The sequence below is a fragment of the Thalia democratica genome, chromosome 1, assembly GCF_965202585.1.
Source record: "Thalia democratica chromosome 1, ktThaDemo2.hap1.1, whole genome shotgun sequence".
NCBI lineage: Eukaryota > Metazoa > Chordata > Thaliacea > Salpida > Salpidae > Thalia > Thalia democratica.
This window is the reverse complement of record NC_139165.1, coordinates 44,440,455-44,460,562: the sequence shown is the minus strand read 5'-3', so window position 1 is coordinate 44,460,562 and position 20,108 is coordinate 44,440,455. Positions and strand designations below refer to the sequence as shown.

The 20,108-nt window shown below is 28.1% G+C and overlaps 1 pseudogene; it reads left to right on the top strand.

The window, feature by feature from the left end:
• The first annotated feature begins 5,692 nt into the window (after positions 1-5,692).
• LOC145836326 (activator of 90 kDa heat shock protein ATPase homolog 2 pseudogene) lies at positions 5,693-6,903 on the top strand (annotated as a pseudogene).
• Positions 6,904-20,108: the final 13,205 nt, after the last annotated feature.

Below are 20,108 nucleotides of genomic sequence, written 5' to 3'. Positions count from 1 at the left end.
ATCTAGTATTATGAGTTAAGAGCAAAAATTTTTGGTTTATTACAGCTAGATTTAAGTTAGCTTTACTTTTTTAAATGTTTTAGAAATATTTTTTTTTCTTTTAACGTTGTTATTGTTTGATACATACATGATCGTTTAAAACAAAAATACGGTCGAATCTAATTTATTTTAAAGTAAGTTACTAGATGTTACAAACAAATATTTTTTTTAATGTTCATTAGTTATAGTGAGCTCATGTTTTCATTCGTTAACCTAAACCTTCATATAAAATGCTATAAATTTATTTTAGTTTAAATCAACATTTAGTTTGTATCCTACGCAAAGGTGTTCTTCCTAAAGAGCGTACTTTATCAATTTCCCTACCGAAATCATTAAAAGGCTCAACTGTGTACTAAAACTAGAATAACATGTACATCTAAAACATTTGTTGTTTTTATAGTAAATTTCAAAATAACTTGATTAGCGAATGGTATTTCTAAGATAAACATACAGCCTGAGCGAATCCAACTTGTTGGCCGTATACGTTTTTAATACCTAATATAACTGGTTAATAGTATATAAAAATTTTTTTTGAATAAGTAATCTAAAGTTACAGTTTTTTAATGAATTATTACACTGTTATTTCGATTAAATTGAATAAAGAATTAGAAATAAAAGGAATTTTTGCAATTAAATAAACTACAATACAAAAAATCTAATAAAACATGTACTAGACCAGTGGGAATTAAAACTATTCAAATATGACAATTTAAACTCATACAGTTGAAGTTTTAATAATTCTAAGTTATTGTTAATTATAAATTAAATAAAAAACAAAATAAAACATTTATTATCATAATCTTACTTATTAGTCCAGGGTTTCTTAATTTTTTTTCAATAGGCCCCGTTTAAAGAAATTGAAAAAGTCATAGCCCCCTCCGAAAAGATTACTCAAAAAACTACCATTAAAAAATATGACCTTACAGCCCCCCTGTGGCCCCTTTGCTACTCATGGCCCTAAATTTCTATAATTCGGAAACCCTGAATTAGACCTATATGAGCTTTGATTTTTTTTTTGAAAAAATTGACTAATTTTCTCAGATAAGTCTAAAGTAAGGTTTAAAACTTCCTAAAATATATTAGTATTGACTACATTGTTGTTATTATTTTTTGTATGTGTGTCGCTAAATCCTAATAGTTGAAAAGAAAAACCTTTGACCATAGTTTCACAAAAAAAGTTTCGTACAGGAAAAACGCTTAAATTTTTTTTTGCTTTTTATACTAGACTAGTGAAGTTTGTGAAATAAAATAGAATCTTTTTTTTCTTCTTATATAAGTTTAGCACTCTTGTTACTAAAACATCAGTTGAAAAAAATCTTTATGGCACGACTTTACTTTATTTTTATTAAAAACTTATTGTACAATACATTGCACAAATACTTACATTGTTAAAAACTATTTGAAATATTTACTTAGATACTTCTAACTTAAATTATTATACTTTTTACCATTGATCAACATTTTTTAAGTTGTTAAAAGTGTGAATTCAGAAGTTTTATTTTTTCTGATTCATTTAGTTTTGGTTTTATTGAATTGGTTACAAACAACTATTTCAGCATGCATTTTTTTTTCATTTTGAACACAGCAAGTTATGGCTAAAAATTGGATACTCAACCAGCAGTGAGTATGTGGCAATAATGTACAGTACATAATTGTTAACTTTAAATAAAAGAGTTCAAACTAGTTTATCTTAAAAGTAATCTAGTAGTAGAAATTTATTCATTCTGAACTAAAAAAATCCAAAAAAAATCCTACTATTAGATTTAAAATGGCTTCTACAAAAGTATTCAATTTTTTTATTATTAAGGAAAAAGTTCAAAAAATAAATAAGTTTATTAGCTGCGTTTAAACTTTTAAGTATGAATAAAAAGAAAAAAACAACTTTTCCCATATTTTATTCGAAACTGTTGTAGAACAAATGTGCCGGTATTTTATAAATTAAGAGTTCTGAATACTGAATAAACGTTTTTTTGTTTTAACTGTAATTGTAATAGATAAGTAATGTTTGGCCACTTGCTGAAAGAAATCTGAAACTAGATAAACTTTAGCTTGCCTGCCGCTCTGTAAACAAGGAGAAGATAATGGAAATAAGTTCGGGAAACCCTGCTATAAAGCCAAATTGTTTTTTTTAACTCTATTTTATTTTATTTTAAATTTTGAATGCCTGCAGATACTATAAAGTATATAAAATGTTGACAAAATATTTTTAAGGCAACTTTTTTGATAAAATTAGACTTGAAATTTGATGCAGAGAGTGTAATAGTATGGAAAGTATTTATTGTTGGGCTGGTATACTTAAAATCAGTCTGATTTGCATATTTGCTAAGATTTTTTTATTTATACCCTTATCCCAAGCCCACCTTACCCAAACATATTATAAACTAATCAAAAAAATATTTTAAATAACATGATTTTTTTTTGTTGACATAACAAGTATGCAACTCAAAATGAGCTTTAAGTATACTAGCCCAATAATTTTAACTGACTTAGGTTATTATAAATAATTCAAAACAAAAATCTAAGTTAGCTTAATTTAGTAGTTCTTTTACTATTTAAAAGCTGCAGTAGATCAACCATTATGTCAATTTTACTTTCTCTGTCTTTTATTATTTGAAATTTTATTGTGAGTTCTCTAATAGAATAATTTATACACTTTTAGTTTTAATACAGCTTTACTTTCAAATCTTCAGTTTCCTGCTGTACTAAAGAAGATTTCCACACAATAATTTTTTATTCATGAATATAAACAAATAAAACACTACGTGTTATTTTAAACTCTTTAAGAATTTATTATTATTATTGTAAACTAGCAATGCTTTACATGCTTATCTATGTCTATGACTTAACAAAAGTTGCTTTTTCATACAGTGAAAATGTTACAAGTCTATGATTTTTTTGTTTTCCTTAATTTATACATAAGAAGTTATTTTATTATTTTGATTTAAGCTTAAAGTAAAAAATGGGGTTTAGGTCTAGCTTTTTATATCTAAAAAGAACATTAACAAAAAGTTAATAATTTTCTTTATCTAGTTCTAGTATAATATTTCATTGCTAATAGTTTGGTAAGCTTAACTCATAAATTTTCTATAGGTTATTACAGGGTTGCCACAAGGTCAGGAAAAACTTAAAAAATGACAAAAGTCAGGAAATTCAGAAAAAATAGGGGTTTTTGAAATAAAGTCAGTAAAAGTCGGGAAATTAGACAAAACTTTAATAAAGGGCAGATTTTGTCAGTTCAAATTCACAAAGTTAATTTTTTTCTTAAGCCTTCAAATGGTTAAAAATGAATAAAAAATCTTTTAAAGTCAGGCTTAAGTTGCAAAATTTCCTGGAAATTAACTAAATTAATTAATTTCCAAGTTTGGTAAAAATTGAAAAAGTCCTTTAAAAAAATTGCAAGTTTTTTTAACATATTGAACAACTACCATACTTGAAAAAGAATTTAGTATGGATGATCTGTGGCGAGGGCACTTCCATTGTGAAACTTTGATATATACACAATAGTTAATTTTGCAGAATTTTAGAATCAAAGCGGTTTTTGTTTATATAAATGAATAAGTTCTTTATAACTAAGCTCTAAAATAGTACTTTATGTAACAAGTTTATGCAATACTTTACTTGTTTGTACTTTTTTCAAAGTTGTTTAAATTTTAAAAATAAGCCATAAGACAGGTATATGCAATGGTTGAGTTTACTTACTTGTAATTTTTTGAAGAATGACTGAAGTTTTCAAAATAAGTAAGAGTAGATTTATTTATTACAAGTTTCATAACTAATGATAATAGGAAGTAAAAGATTAAAAGCTTTATATAGTTTCAAAAGTTTAATTATGTATTTTAGAGTAAGTTTAAACTAAGAATATAATTTGGAAAAGTCAAAAAACCAAAAAAAATCAGATAATTTTAATCAGCTTGATCTGTGGCAACTCTGATACTAGTATTTATGATATAAAGTTCAAAATAAAAATTATGCCCAAAAAAATTTGAATAAAAACTTCTATTTTAAATCTTTCAATTTGATAGCCCAGTTTTAATTTTGTGAAATTTTTAGTATTTAAATTTTTAAGCTTTTAACATATTCTTTTTAAATATAAATTTAATAAGCTTTGATTTTTAAAAATTTTCTCACTCATATTACTCAAGCTAGTTTGTAGTATTTTAAAAACTCAGCCTTGTTTGCATGGTTTTTACAAATCTTTAGCTAGTTTGGAAATTTTTCCTAAATCTTATACTTTCTTTTATATAAGTTTTATTTTAAGTTTGTATTTTTTAGATGAATGATCCTTTATAACTTTTAAATGATAAGTAATAGTTTGTTTTTAATCAGTTTTTTTTTTGAGTGCCGGCTGAATCTGGTTATTTTGATGTAACTTATGCTAGATTTTGGCCTTTAAGGCTGACTTCCTTAAAAGTGGCAACCTTTATTGGTCTTTAGTTAGGTCATTAAGCGACAAAAATACGCTCAAAATGTTTGCTCCTAGGACCTGGTGCACGACAAAACCTTTCAGTTATCTATTCTTACACCACGGATACCTTTTAACGTCTTAAACAGGATAGTTTCGCATTTAGTCATAAGGCTTTATGATTTTGTATTATTTTAAAGTTTCAAACTTAGTTAATAATAATATTTTTTCAACTAACTAGGGTTGCTAAAAAACCTGGAGTCCTGGAAAATCCTAGAGTTTGACAATTTATGCTAAAAAACCTGAAAAAAACTAGAGTAGACAAATGTTGAATGTTCATTATAATTTAATAAAAAAAATTCTATAAAACATTTAATAAAATATTTATTTTAACTACTTTTCTGTACCCTTTAAAAAACAATAGCATAAACCATTAGACAGGGCTCCGCAGCTTTTTATAAATCGCGGGTATTTTTTCATTAAAAGGGTTGCTCGCAGGTAACAGTCGTTACATAGTATTACAGTAATAAACATAAACATACCGTTTTAAACTAAAATTTTACAAAATAAACAATTTTGAAGAACTAACAATAAGTAGCTATCAAGTACTTCTGTTTAAAGTCTGTAAGATTGCATTAGAAATAGCTCTAAAAGTAATGATTTTCGTTCAGTCAAAAATATTTTGGTAATAAAGTTGTTTTGTAATAAAATTCTTTTTATTAAGTTAGCTGTACCGGGAGCTAAGAGTAACAAGTATAAAAAACTTAAACCTAGTTATATTTCGGTAAATGTTTTTTGATAATAAAATAATAATAATACACTCAGGCTACCAAGGATAACTTGCAAACTTTCGATATTTTAGAAAACTTAATCAACTTAAACTAGTTTTGATTCTTTTAATAGGTCTGAGATTAGTTTTTATGAGTTTAATAATCTTTTTTTTTTCACTTTTAGCGAAAAACATGATAAGAAGTTATTTTTAAAGTTTCGGTTCTAACTACTTTTTTAATTTTATAAAATGTATACAGACTAGCTTTTAATCACTCAAGCTGTTTTTTTATTCCCCCAAAGAGCAAAAACTTTGTGAATGTCCATTTTTTGAAAATTTTTAAAACAATGTTACAATTAAATTTTATATAAAATATTTTCAATGTAAAACTTGTATCCAACTTATCAAGCCAAATAAAAAATACTAACACGTCTTTTACTTTTGCTCTACAGAAGTTTTAACTTAAAACAAGCACTGATAACATGGCCGAATGGGGAAAAGGAGACCCGCGTTGGATCGTGGAAGAGTGGCCGGACAGCCACAACGTCAACAACTGGCACTGGGTCGAGAAGGACGCCACCGAGTGGTCAAAGGAGGAGATAAAAAGGCTTCTCACCCAAGTCGTGGTGGACGACGATAAAATAGGAAAGTGTCAGATCTTCGAGGTGAAGTCCTGTAAAGGTGAAGCCACGCTGGGCAACAGAAAGAAGAAAATATATAGCATTTATGAGTTTGCAGTAGTTTGCAAGTGGAAGGGTAATTTGAACGGTTGGTTGATATAAGTGCTGGAGTTTTGTTAAAGTTTTTTGAATTAAGGACAGCTGTCAAAAATAGTAATTGTCAAATTCAAGTTGTTAATTTACAGTTTTTTTTTTAAATTCAGTTATCTTAGACAAGCATTAAATTTATGTTAAAGCAAACTAATGTGAACCTTGTGTTAAATCTAAGCTTATAGCAACTCTAACTATTTTCATCTACCCTAAAAAAATGAACCTTTAAAACGTCTTACTTAAAAATTAACCAGCAGATATATTTTTAGTAATTTGTATAATTAAAAAGACTTAACAATAAAAAAAGCACTTTTTAAACCTTGATTTAATGAATAGTTTCACAATTGATTCATTATCTTGCCTTTAATTTTAGTATAATGTAACACTTGGTTTTTGCTTTAACCATTCTCATACAAACTAATGTTGATCGTGAAAAGTTGACGGTATTTTTTTACAATAACCTATATGAACTATTTAAATTACAGTTAAAACTTTTATTAACTTTAAAATATTCCTAGAACGTAGGTTCCGATATTGAGTACGAGGGCGAGATCGAAGTACCGAACCTGAGCAACGAGAATGGAACGCACGAACTGGACGTCAATGTTTACTTCACAAAAGACCAAGTGAGGTGTCACGAGCTGAAGGAGCTGATGCGCACAAATGGAGCATTGAAAGTGCAGGAAGCCCTCGGCAAGTACACCGACAACCTAAAGAAAGACTGCGGCGCTACCCTTCAGATTCCTACCAAAGACACTCTAAAGGATACGGGAGAGAAGAAGAAAATCTCCCAGGTAAAGCGTGAGTTCCAGCAGATGGTGATAAAGAAACCAGCAGCCGAATTGGCCCAAGTTGCCGTCAGAATCAGCACCAAAAAGCTGGTGATGACTGAAAAGTTCCAGTGTGAGACCAGGGACCTCTAGAAAATCTTTGACCACCGCCCAGATGATCTCTGCCTGGTCCAGATCCGCTGTAAAAGAGGACGTCAGTATGGGCCAGGAATTTTCTTTCTTCTCCGGCAACGTCACCGGAACCTACACGCAGCTGGTCGAGAACGAAAAAGTGGCCATGAGGTGGCGCCAGAGGTCGTGGTCCGCTGCTCACTATAGCAACGCGATAATCACCATGGAGCAGAATGGTGGTGGTGTGGAGCTGAAGCTGGAACAAACCGGAGTACCATCCGAAAGCTTTGAGTCTACAAAGCAGGGATGGACCAACTACTATTGGAAACCAATAAAAATGTGCTTCGGGTTCGGAAGCGCGTTGTATTGATTTTGTTAAAAAATAAGTAAATAGCTCTTAGGAAAGTTTGAAAGCATTTTTCCGCTTTTATAAAATAAATTTTAGATAAGAGTATCAAAGTCTTTTTAATGCACCTTATTTAAAAGTGTTAGTATATAGATCTTACTAAAATAAAACTTTTTATAGTTGTATTGGAAAAACCAACTGTTTATAAAAAGAAGCTTTGTTTTCACTAATGTTTTAATTATGATTTTATAGTTTTTACATTATTCTAAAGTTTAATATTTTAACTGAAATTTATTGCGTATTTAGTTAGGATATTATCTTGTTAGAATAAGTTATTCTTGCTTTAATATTTATCATTTATATACTCAACGAAACTTTATTGCAAGTTAGCATTTCCATAGTATACAAAAGTGGCGTTACGTGGTATTTTTTTAGGTGGTGCAGAAAAAGAAAACCGCTGAGTTGCCCGTGCTCAAATTGCCGGTGCTCGAGTTGCCTTTGCTTGAGTCGCCTCTGCTCGGGTTGCCTCTGCTCTGCTAAGCTTTGTATTCATTTTTGTTTACAATAGCTTGTGGAATGATACTTACGTATGTATTGTTTTAGAGAATTTTCAAACTAGTTACTTATAGCAAGATATTGGTTTTGCGGCAATTTTTGAAGAAACGTTGCTTTATTGAGTTCATTTGCGGCAGGCAGCTAAGAGTTTGTGGCAGTGCAGTGAGCAAAATGATCGTTGTCTAAGTTTGAGTTTTATAAGAAATTTTATTCTAAGAAATAACTAAAACGTTATAGATACTTAATTTTTTCCTACAAAATTCTAAGGTCTTGCAATCGCCCCTTGTGTATAACCTTAAAGTTGCTTACAAAAGTAGAACGCCATTAGTTATTATCATGTGTAAAACTTTGAAGTTTATATTACAAAAAAAGTTAGGAAGTATTATTAATTTAGCTAAATAAAACTTTAATTCCTTTTTAGTTCAATTGTTGTATATCCATTAGGCTTACTTTCCAGGTTTATATTTAAACGAAATTTATTTGGATTATTTCTTAAAAACATGCGCATATATTATCACCCCTTTTAAATAGTAAATACTTAAAGTTTATGATTTGATATAAGAAAGTTTAATGCTACAATTTTGATTATTTTATAAGTTTTTTTTTACAAATTAAATTATTTTATAACTGGGAAAACAATAAACACCAAACAAAAACCTTTTCTTAAACAACTTAAGTTAAGATAAACAGGAGTATTTCTCAAAAGCTTTGTTTAATTTTGACTATTACTGTTGTATTAGAATCCTAAAAGACAAGTAATTTAAATAATACGTCATAAGTATTTAATAGTTATTACGATTTAAAAAATGTATTAATCGAAACAGCAGCTCATAATCATGGTCAAAAATAATATTTATAATTATTGAAATAGTACTCACTATATTAAAAAATCATTTTTTTTTCTCAAGCTAGCTAGAAAAGAAAAAACTATAACAATGCTTAAACTTCAAACATACTGCTCATTTTGTACTAACGGCATCCCTGTCCGGTTCTCAAAATAGTTGATAGCTAATTATGACTAACAAAACCAATAAGTTTAAATAATGTTATACATGTAAAACATGTTTAGTTTACTGAAAATAATTCTATACATCGATACAAGTTTGTTTGAAGATTATGATTATGTTTTCACTTCTAAAACAAAATAATAGTAGATAACGTCACAACCATTATTATAAAAAACTGAGTAATATTTTCTCAAGTTACTTTTAAAGTAGTAATTTAGAGCTTACCTAGGTCTGAAAATACCTATTTTTTTTTACTAACAAAGTTTAATCAAGTTTTTTATTAGGTTATAATTTGTTTCTTTAAAAGATTTTTCTATCTTTAAATGATTTAACAATAATCCTGTTTTGATAGTTTCTAAATGGGGTAGCTGTGAAATTTGCATGAGCGTACAAAATTGAACGAAGACTTTTTTGCACGAGGGGATAAAATGCAGGAAGACATTTTTGGACAAAGGGTCTTTTTTGCACGAAGACACTTTTGCACGGGTTGAACTCATTTTAATTTTTTACTTTATTTTCTTATTATTTTTTATAATAATTATTATTTTTTACTATAACTGTTACCCCTTACCGTCGGTCGTTAACTTATTATTATAATAATTATTATTATTATTTTACTATCACTGTTACCCTTTAACCCTTACTTTCGGTCGGTAACTTTTTTTTTTTTAATTATTTTAGTTACTTTTTTTATTTTTACTATCACTGTCACCCCTAAACCTTACACCCGATCAGTAACTTTTTTTCGCTTTGTATTTTTATTAATCTATGATTTCTTTTTTTTTTTCTATTTTTTACTTATGTTTTACTATCGTGCAAAATTGACCCTTGGTGCAAAATTGTCTTCGTTCAATTTCTTCTTGTGCAATTTAGTTTCCTCGTCCAATTTAGTAACCTCGTGCAACTTTGACCCGTTCCCTTCTAAATGATTATCAAATAACTTTAGGTAAAAATACTAGCTAAATCTTATATGTATTGATACAGTCTTCGCTTTATATAGTATTAAAATAACTTGTTTTATTTGTTATTTTTGTACTTTAATGCTTTTTATCATTTTAAGTTAAGTAGCAAGAAAAGGTTTAATACTTAGATGCTCTTTAAGTGTTGGTTATATCGAACATTTTTGTTATGGCTAGTTGATTAAAAGTATTTTTGATTGTACTTACTAGAAATTTAAATATATAAGTTTGTTATTCAAAGTAAAAACAACGCTTCGGTTGTTTCTATTTAATTCTAAAATAAAACACAATTAGATGATATGAATACAAGCAAATATTACCTGACTAAATATTAAATGTCGATTGACTAAACAACTGAATTAAATTGTTGAACTGTAATAAATTTACTTTTAAAAACATAAGTTTGAGCGGGCTAAAGTTGTATATTTTGATAATAAATAAAGCACTATTTGCCATTTATAAATACTAACTATTATATCCTAAAAATTAATCTATACATTTATGTTAGATGCAAACTTGCTTAGTCCCTGTTTAATTTTTACACATTATTTCTGTTGTACTGATCTTAAAGGGCTTCAAAAATATGTCAACCCTTTGAAGTACTTTGACTCGGCTCATTAGCCTCTTATAGTACTCTAACAGATCTAGAATTGTTTCTCTTTTATTCGGTTAACAGTCCTACGGATGTAAATGCACAATCTTACATAAATCACACAGAATATTTTCTACAAAACTTAAACTAACCTGAAACATAGGATTCGATGATGAAATGACCTTTAGTATTCGTAGCTGTATAATTTCGACTGCTGCTTAAGTGTCATAACTCTTATACATCCATGTTGAGCACGTGTAAAATATTTTTTATACATAGATTAAATTCTTCTTAAACTTTTTAAATTAAAGTGTGAAGGTAACTCATACTGTCAATTTCAGAAGATTTTTCATTTGAAATTGTCAAAAAAAACCTGTGTACTTGGTACTGTTTTCATTAAATTTAAATAAAGCTTTATGCAAAGTATTAAAAATGTTTGAATATTTTTTAAAACTATATATCTCATAAAAAGACATTTTAATATCAATCACATGTTATTCAATTAAAATACGTTTCTAAAAAAAGTTGTTGTGCGTATAGCTGTAAGAAAGGAATTAAACATTTTAATTATAAATAACTAGTAGTAATTAGTATTAAAAAAAACAGGAAAGCTGTTTTTTTTTCTTTTTTTTTATATTTTAATATCAAAAACTAATTAAACTTTTATTTTAAACAATGTTCACTAAGTTTTCTGCAATTGAAACAGTTTTTTTTCAAAACAAAATTTGTAAACTATTTTGTTGCGTATGCAACTTATATTTATTATAACGTTTTTTTCGGAATAAAGTATCTCTTTGAATTTGAAAAACTACTACTTGATAACTGATAAACGTAAATACCAAATTATAGCTTACCAACTATAAAAAATTATATTAATTTTTATAGAGTCTGCTTTGCAGAGCACACCAAAAATTATTATTTTCGTAATTAAACTGCATAGACTTCAAAATTGGTCCTTTACTTGAATCTTGAATATTAATTTAAGTTTAACTTAATTGTTTTAAGTAAAAGGGGTAACTAAATATATTACAATTTAAAACTTTAACTTAGATTAATAATCGAAATTATACAGTTGAAAGTATGGTGAGCAATTTTTGTAGTCAGAGGGACATTAAAAAAAAAAGTCTTTTGCGGGCCGCATAGTTTTGCAATATTGAATAATACAAATATTTTTTTTTTTAAGTGAGATGTCGCTAAGGTACAAACCTTAACAACTTTAATTAGAAATCCATACATAAAACAGTTAACTCATGTTATAACAAGTTCTCAATACTTAGTTCTCCTTATTTTAGTTTTTATTCTAAAAACTTTATTATTAGATTTTATATAACTATTGCGTATAAGTTGTATTAAAACACAAGGACTTAGTTGTTTTTTCGCAATTCTACCCCTTACACAATAAGCTATATATTATGTTTCACATTAGAAATGATTTACAAATTATACTTTATTTTATACAAAAATACTACTTAAATAAAATACTGTTCTACTCAAATATCATGGCATCAAATTTATCTTTGCTACAAAATTGGTGAATGAAAGCTTACTCGACACAATGTTAAGTATTTTTAAAAGTTAAGTGGTAGTATCAAATTAAGTTTACAACTGAAAAATTAAAATAAGCTTACATTTTTTGAACTGAAATAAAAGTTCCTTCGTACTTAGCCAACTAGATACAACTGGATATATCTACACTTATTAGATTACAACTTTGAAATTCTATCAACACATGATCTGTATATGGTGTAGGATTAATGGTATGAAGGTAGCATGCCGTTTTAAATCTTACCATAGAAAAAATAAATTCTGATAGCAAGAGATCGTTCATTTATTTCAAATAAACTTATTATTAGAGTGTATTATAATATATATTAGATAAATCTTTTAGTGGTTTATATATGTATTAAGAAAATGAAAATAATGTAAACTACTTTTTAATTAGATCGCTAACTATTAATTATAAAATAAATAAAATAAAATTATTTATCGTTTATGACCGAAGCTTCATAAACTCAGTACAAAAAGACACTATTTTCTCGACTTTTCTTCTAGTATATATTTAAAATACTGAATCTTTTGGATATAATATCTATTTTAAATATATTAAATGCTCATCTTTACTTTTTTTAACTTATTAATAACTTGTCTACGCTGAAATGCATTTTTACACACTTGAATGTAAAATCTTTTTCTTAAGTCTTTAATTAATTTTAATCTCTAATATTAAACTTTAACCATGGACAAAAAGTACGTCATTTGTTCAACTTATATATTTATTCATCTCCAATCTTTCACAACAATTAATATTATAAAAACAAAAAAAAAGGAACTAACAAAAAAAATTGCTTTAACAAATTAAGTCTTCTGAAAAAAGTAACTAATCATCTTTCTTTTCAATCTTCACTGGAAACAACTCGGTTTGCATCAAACTCTTGCACGTCAGATGCACGTTGTAAAACTTGCCCGCCAACTCAACCGATCTGGTACCTGTAGATCCGATGGTTTTGAAATTGATCACCTCGCACAACTGGACCTTCGAACAGCGCTTTGACCGAAATATGTCGTGGGTGCGGTCGGAGACTTCGAAGTCGCAGCAGAACACCTCGTGCTTGTGAGACTTCACGCACTTGAGCATGGAAAGCTGCACCTCTAGAACGTTTTCGAGTTTGCCCCTTATTTTGAAGCTGACCAAGTTTTGCTTGACGCCGTTGAATGAAGCGTTGACCAAACCTTTTTGCTCGATAGAAGTTTTGGTTTCAGCACAAAATGTCTTTAGTTTCAACACAGTTTCGCTGGAGTTCTTGGACAGACAAGAGTCGTAGGGAATTGAAAACACGATTTCACACGGATAAGTTGTCGATTCTCGTTTCAAACTTGGTTCATAGCGTCCTAGCTCACCGAAAAAAATCTTTTGTACACGTTCCAGGAGTAGCAATACAGCCTCTTCCACCGATAACAGGCTGCCGTTGATAACAAAAACCGCAGTGAAGTTAATCAGAAGGTTCAGCAGGTCGATTTCCACATCAGCGCTTTCTTCAACTTTCAACTTGTTCCGCCCGTTCTTCCCGATCAGATGCCCGACGTACTGCTCCGGAAAGACGACCTTCAGCGAGCACTTGACGTTGCACGGACCCTTGAACAGTATCCTGGCGACCTTCTTGGCCACTTCCGCGCAACCCTGGGCCGACCCGAACACCTTGATTGCCGCCTCGCCGGGAAACTCCAGCAGGTCGGTCTCGATGTGGATTTTCGTTTTGCTCGAGACGGCAAGCTCCCTAACGTGGCTCCCCTTCCACCCTATCATCGTCCCGACGAACTCTTTTGGTACGAGGATGCGGAGCGGCTCCTGCTCCCAGTACACGCTCTCGTCGTCCTTGAGGGAGGCGCAGGGGTAGCTGGTGCGCGAAATTGAGTTTGAGAAGTTCATGTTGGCTGTTTACAAAGGCTGTAAGAACACAGATGGTTAGGATTAGTTTGTAAACAATTTATTGAATTTAAATTTAATCTTATTCTAAAAACAGTACAATAGTTGAACATACAAATTTTAGATTGTAAAATCTTTGTTATCTAATCCTTCTGTGCCTTAAAATGGGTTCTGAAATCGAGACTCATAACTTTTGGTAGAAAAGTTAAAAATGTTCATTTTTTTGCTACGTCAACTTAAAATACAAAGCATTTATAAATGCAAAAATTCAACTTTAAATTTTAAATAACTCAAAGTTCAATACCTATATCTACTCAGCTGTTGTATACTGACGAAATTGATTTAATACTTGTAAATTTGCATAAGTCAAGCATTAGCATTTAAGCTTTATAGATATATATACCATTGTAGCAAATTATTTTTACACTACCCAATAATAATACATCTATTAAAGCATTACATGCAGGCTTACTAAATGTGCAAAATTATCCTTACAAAGTTAAATTGAAAATGTAATATTTCCACTGGAAATGAATTTTTAAGCTAATGTTTAACAACATGCTTTAAATAGTGTATCAAACTAGCCTTTTAATTAATTGTTACAAAACTTTATTGATAACTTTTGAAGTATATATAGAATTATAGAATGTGCAAACAAAAGTTAAACGATCATTACTTAAACTATAAATACACAAATCTTAATTAATAGAGAGTAAACAATCAGGCTTAATTTACAAGTATAATTTCTTTAAAGAATCGTCCTGTGTACGTGTTTTTGTATACAAAATATTTTAACTTTTTCAATATACCACAAATATAAACTAAAGCTTCTTTTATACAGTAAAGTTTACGTTTTTTATAAAAGTAGTATGTTAATTTCATATATTTCATCTCTAAAGTTCAAAGCAAATAAATAGACGTGCATACTTTGAAACAATTTCTAGTTACTTTTAAGTAGTTTTTTAATCGTAATGAAGTATTAAAGACTTGTTTCTAAACGTTTTTCAGAACTTCACTAAAACTGTTTTATTACATTAAAGCTGCTAAACCTACTTTCATTCTTTAACTAAAAAAAATCCTAACACTGAATGTTGAAACAATTTTATGAAAAATTAGTTATAATTAGCTCATGTTTAAAACTAACATGTAATTTTTTTACAAAAATAAACTAAATAAATGTTTGTAGTAGCGGTTCTAACCGTTTTTGGTTTTACCCCTTTTTGGGAGATTATTACCAAATTTATTCCCAATATACAAAATATTGTTTAACTTTGAGGATTTTTTTTTTGAACTTTAAGCTTATCAAATGTAAAAAATCGTAAAATTTAAAGAGTTTGTTTAACTTTCAAAAAGTTACAGCTATTTACTAACTTATAAATAAAAAATAATCAATAGACATTAATTTACATAACCTTAACAAAAGAAAAATTTACCCCTAAAGCAAGGAAGTTTACCCCCAGGTTTACCGCTGGTCTATAGTGTAAAACATAATTTTCAATAAAAAAAGCTTGTTATATTAAAGTGTTTATTTAAATGGACAAATAATTTTCGATTGTAGTATTTAAAAACAGTTTTGGATTATTAATTTTGATAAAATATGTAAACAATATATTTTATTTTAAATTAAAGCCTAACATAAATAAATTACAGTGACCTATCGTGAATCTACGCACTCGTTTGCTTAAGCATTCTCGCTTAGTTACGCATTTTAGTATTCGCAAAAAATACAAAGAATAATAACTTTAAAATATTCAATGTTATTAAATTGATGTAAAATCAGCAAAACTTCTCTAGAAACTACAAGATATGAATTTCGTATAAGGTATGAACTTATTTAGAAAAACTGTAGCTTGTATATACAGCTATATAGTTCAAATGTAGTTTAAAATGACTTCTAGTCAACGCATTTAATAATGAAACTCATCATTGTTAACTAACTTAAACTTATAATTTTAAATGAAATTTATTTTCTAGGCAAAAAACTGCTTACTTTGTGTTGGTTAACATAATACAAAATTTTTATCTTAATTTAAGTTCGTAAATAGTATGCCACAGGCACGTAGCTTGATACTTTCCTGCAAATTTGCAGAAGCGTATACAACTTTGCAAATAAAACGCTGTTGTGTTTCAATGTTTTAGCTTAAAAATACTCTGCTTTCTTCGCCTTTCTGATAAATAATTTTGAAAAATACATACTATTTAGTGTTTCTATTTTCTAGAAAATTAAACAAATTAAGTACAATTATATTGTAAATATAAAAAACATGATGCTTGAAAAATAAATATCATTAAACGTTCTCTAGCCTATCATTAAATTTGTTGATCTAAATGCAAATTTTTTTTAAAATGTAGTAATTTTTGTGTTATGTTATTACTTTGTAAGAATACTTATTAATAAAATCAAAAGAAAACAAAAATAAGAATCAGATACTTCACAACTTAAAAAAGATCGCTGTTTCTAACCTTATTCTTTAATTATTTTTAACAGAAAAGTGCAGTGATTACAAGTCATATTTAGGTTAAACATAAAAAAATTAAAAACATTCAAAAGTTATATGGAAACATAGATAAATTTATTTAATGTATCTATTGGTTTTTTAATTATAATTAAAGTTTTAAAAATTAAATATACGGTTTTATTCCCTAAAAACAAGAACATTATATGTTAATAAAATGAAAAAAGGCTTATAGGCAGTTTTATTTAAGTTATTTGTTTCTTTAAAAACAAAAAGTAAATAAATAAACCTCTTTCAGTTTTTTAGTATTAAATATAATACTTTTAGTCGTTTAAACATTACATTATTGTAGTAACTTAAGCTCCAATCAATAATTTGTGCTTTAGGAAACAATTGTTTGCTTATGCTATATACAGGGCTACCAAAGGATTTTGATTTTGATTTTTCAGGTTTTCTGTTTTTTTTTTCGCGAAGTTTTTGAAAGTACAAGCTTTTTGTCCGTACTTAGTATAAAATTAAGCTTAAGGTAAACAGCTTTTTTAATAAAATAAAGATATTGAAAAGAGACAATATTGCTACTTTAAATGTGCATTATGACAAAAGAAGTTATAAATAGTCCAAAACATATCTATTGTCTCTTGTTATAAGTTTAATGTCTCACTATGGACCAAGGTATCAAAACTTGGGCCACTCAAACTGAAAGAAACACAAAGTAGAGAGAAAAACGAAAAGATAATATTAATTTTGATAAAAAAAAAACTAGTTAATTGTCAAAGAGTGAATACTTATCACTAAACTTGTGTTCAATCAGCTAAACACAATTTAAACTTATCCTAAACTTAGACTGTTCGTTGTTTCGATGTAAACAGACATTGAGTTAAATGTATAAGACGCTGCAACTTGAATTTTGAATCTAGTATAAAAGGTTTTGTAATAACAAACCTTTTAAATAGAAATGCAGTAGGTTTTACGATTTTGATTATTTGAAATATTTTTTAAACTTGATACAACTAATGTTTATATCTAATGTTTTATAGCTTTTACAAAACAAATAAAGATAATTTAAGGGTTTTTGCAAAGTTTAGATACAAACAAAGGCTACTATCTTGTTTTAAAATTTAGATTGTAATCTTATCAAATTAGTTATATAGATATTTTTTGAAACATATTACGGTTTGAATCATTTAAAGCTATTTATTGTTTCTCATGATTTGTTTTATGTGTTTTTCTATGCGTTTTTTTCTAATTTATTTTATAAGGTTTTGTATAATCTACATAAAGTTTAGTTTAACTTGAAAACTAATAAACAAATAAAAGCTTAGTTTTTTAAATATTTTTACTTTAACAAATAGCAAACATTAAACAAAAACAAACTAATTTGTTTCATATTCCATACTTTAAACACTTTAAAAGAAAAAAGCAGGTTGTAGAAAGTAGAGTTTTAAGTTGTATGAAAATAGTAAAGGAATTAATATGTGCGATTTTTTATCCATTACAAAATTATAATGATCAAATATTTGTTCGACTGCAGTTGACGACCGGTAAGAAATTAAAATGCGAACTTTTCTTCAATATTTTGTAAACCTTATTGTTTTAATGGAAAAATATTTGTTGAAAAGTTTTATTTTGTTGTCAATGTTTTATACTTAGTTTAAGGGTGTTCACAAAGTCTAATTCAAGTTTACTTAACATTCATAAAATTTTTCGTTTCTATATGTAATAGATGCTTTGAAACTATGATTAAGTAACGTAATATGTTTATAAAAATAGTATAAGTCAAGCGTAAGTGAATAGAAATAACTTTAATCATTTGTTATGTAACTTAACTTTTATTAAATATTTTTATTTCTTACAGTGCTTTTTTAATTTTTGTAATAACTTTTGAGTTGAAAAAGTACAATAAAGTTATTTCATATAAAAACAATAGCTTAAATGTATAGTGCAACCAATTTTGAAAGACTTCACTAGCAACAGTGAGGCTTCTAGAAGTTTCGTTGTATAAAAGATATTTAACACAGTGTAATTTGATACAATGGCGGTCATCACATAATATTTTTTTAGCTTATGTGTTTATCAATGTAAATAGGATTATAAAGCTTTAGTTTAATAAATAATGGTGTTTTTTCTAATGAATGGCACAGAAAAAAAAAGTGAATAAGGATTATAGAGTTTTAAAAACATAATGATTAAAATGGTTGAAACCAAAAAATTAACAACAATGATAACAAAGTATATTTCATCATTAGAAACACAAATTATCTTAACTTTATTGTTGTAATTGGTATATAAACACCTTAAAAAACTCTAAAGTACAGTCTTACAAAGAGATATTTAATAGTTTAAACAAATAAAAAATAAGTTTTACTTATTTCATCTTGGTAAGCATAAATTCTTTACCGTACCAAACAACTTTGTAGCTATTGATTAAAATTTAATTTATCTAACTTAGTTATACTTTTTAAAAGCAAATAGTGATTTTGTAGAAACAAGAAAACTAAACTTTTACAAAAATTTTTAATTATATGTTTAACTTTGTTTGTTTTGATCAGGAATTTTACCCAGCGAAACGTATGTCTTTAAATTAAAAAAAACATGGTTGAACGGTGACAAAGCATAAACAAAAAAAAAAGTTTGCAATTTCTGATTGTTACCAAAAAAATGCTGTGTTGAAATTTTTATACATAGCTTTTATAAATAAATTTATTTTAACGATAGTTTTTTAATTTTGTTTAGATACATAACTATATTATAAGTTAACCTATATTAAAAATAAGCAATTAAAAGCATAAAGTTATTTATAATTTTATTAATTGTTTAAAAAAGTATTTAATCAGTAAATGGCAGAAAAATTTTACAGAAAGATGACAGAAAGTATTTCAAGCTTTTTTATCTTTTTACTCGACTAAAGTTTTACTTTAGAATTTCTTAATCAAATAACAATACATAACTTAAGTTTGAGTTTTAGGAAACACTACAGTTTTAAAATTAAATTTTTTTGTTTAAAAACGGTTTATTAAAAAAAAAAATAGGTATATTTAACTTCCTTAACTGATAATATTACGGCTTAAAATTTACTAATTAAGTCCACATTTAACTACAAAATGGTTTTTGTGTTAAATGAGGAAGTATTTATTGAAATAAAACAGTATACTTCCTTAAGTAAACACAAAAACTTGTATATAAACACTCAGAAGTTTTTTAATTATACTACTATTTAAAACTAGATGGCTTAAAAAGCTTTTTTATTTAAGTTTATTTTGCAAGTTTTTTTTTCAACTATTTCGATGAGATTTATTCAAGAAAAGCTATGTGTTAATTAAGGTTCGATAAAATAAATACTTAGTTTTTAGCCAAAGATACATTATCAACGTTTGCCGAAACTTTGTGTTAGTCCGACTATCACAAAAGCCTATTTAATTCCAGACAGTAAATACCTTTAAGAAAATGAACCGCACGATAGCGCTCTTTTGGGTTCTGACGTTCCACCTGCTCGTGAGCGCTTTCGCATCCCAATCAAGAGATTGGACCATGGAGTGCCGGACCAGAAGGCGAGGCGAGGTGCGTGTGCGGCAGATGGGCGACACGAAGACGGCCCGCGTGGACATGCGCGACTTGCCCGGAAAGCAACTGCAGGTCATCTTCATCGGAAGAGGAATGAGGTCCAGCAGGATGTGCCAACGGCGCACACTGCAAGACTACAGGAAAAGGTTAGATTTGATATTTTACTAGGTTTAAACGTTCACGTTTAAGTGAGTTTCCGTAACAAAATCACGCGATTGCAGGAACACCACGCTGCTCGCCAAGTTCAACGTCGACGAAGACGGCACGGTGAAGGCGCAGTTTGACTTGAGCGCGCTCGACTGGGAGCTGGGCACGACGGACGGCTT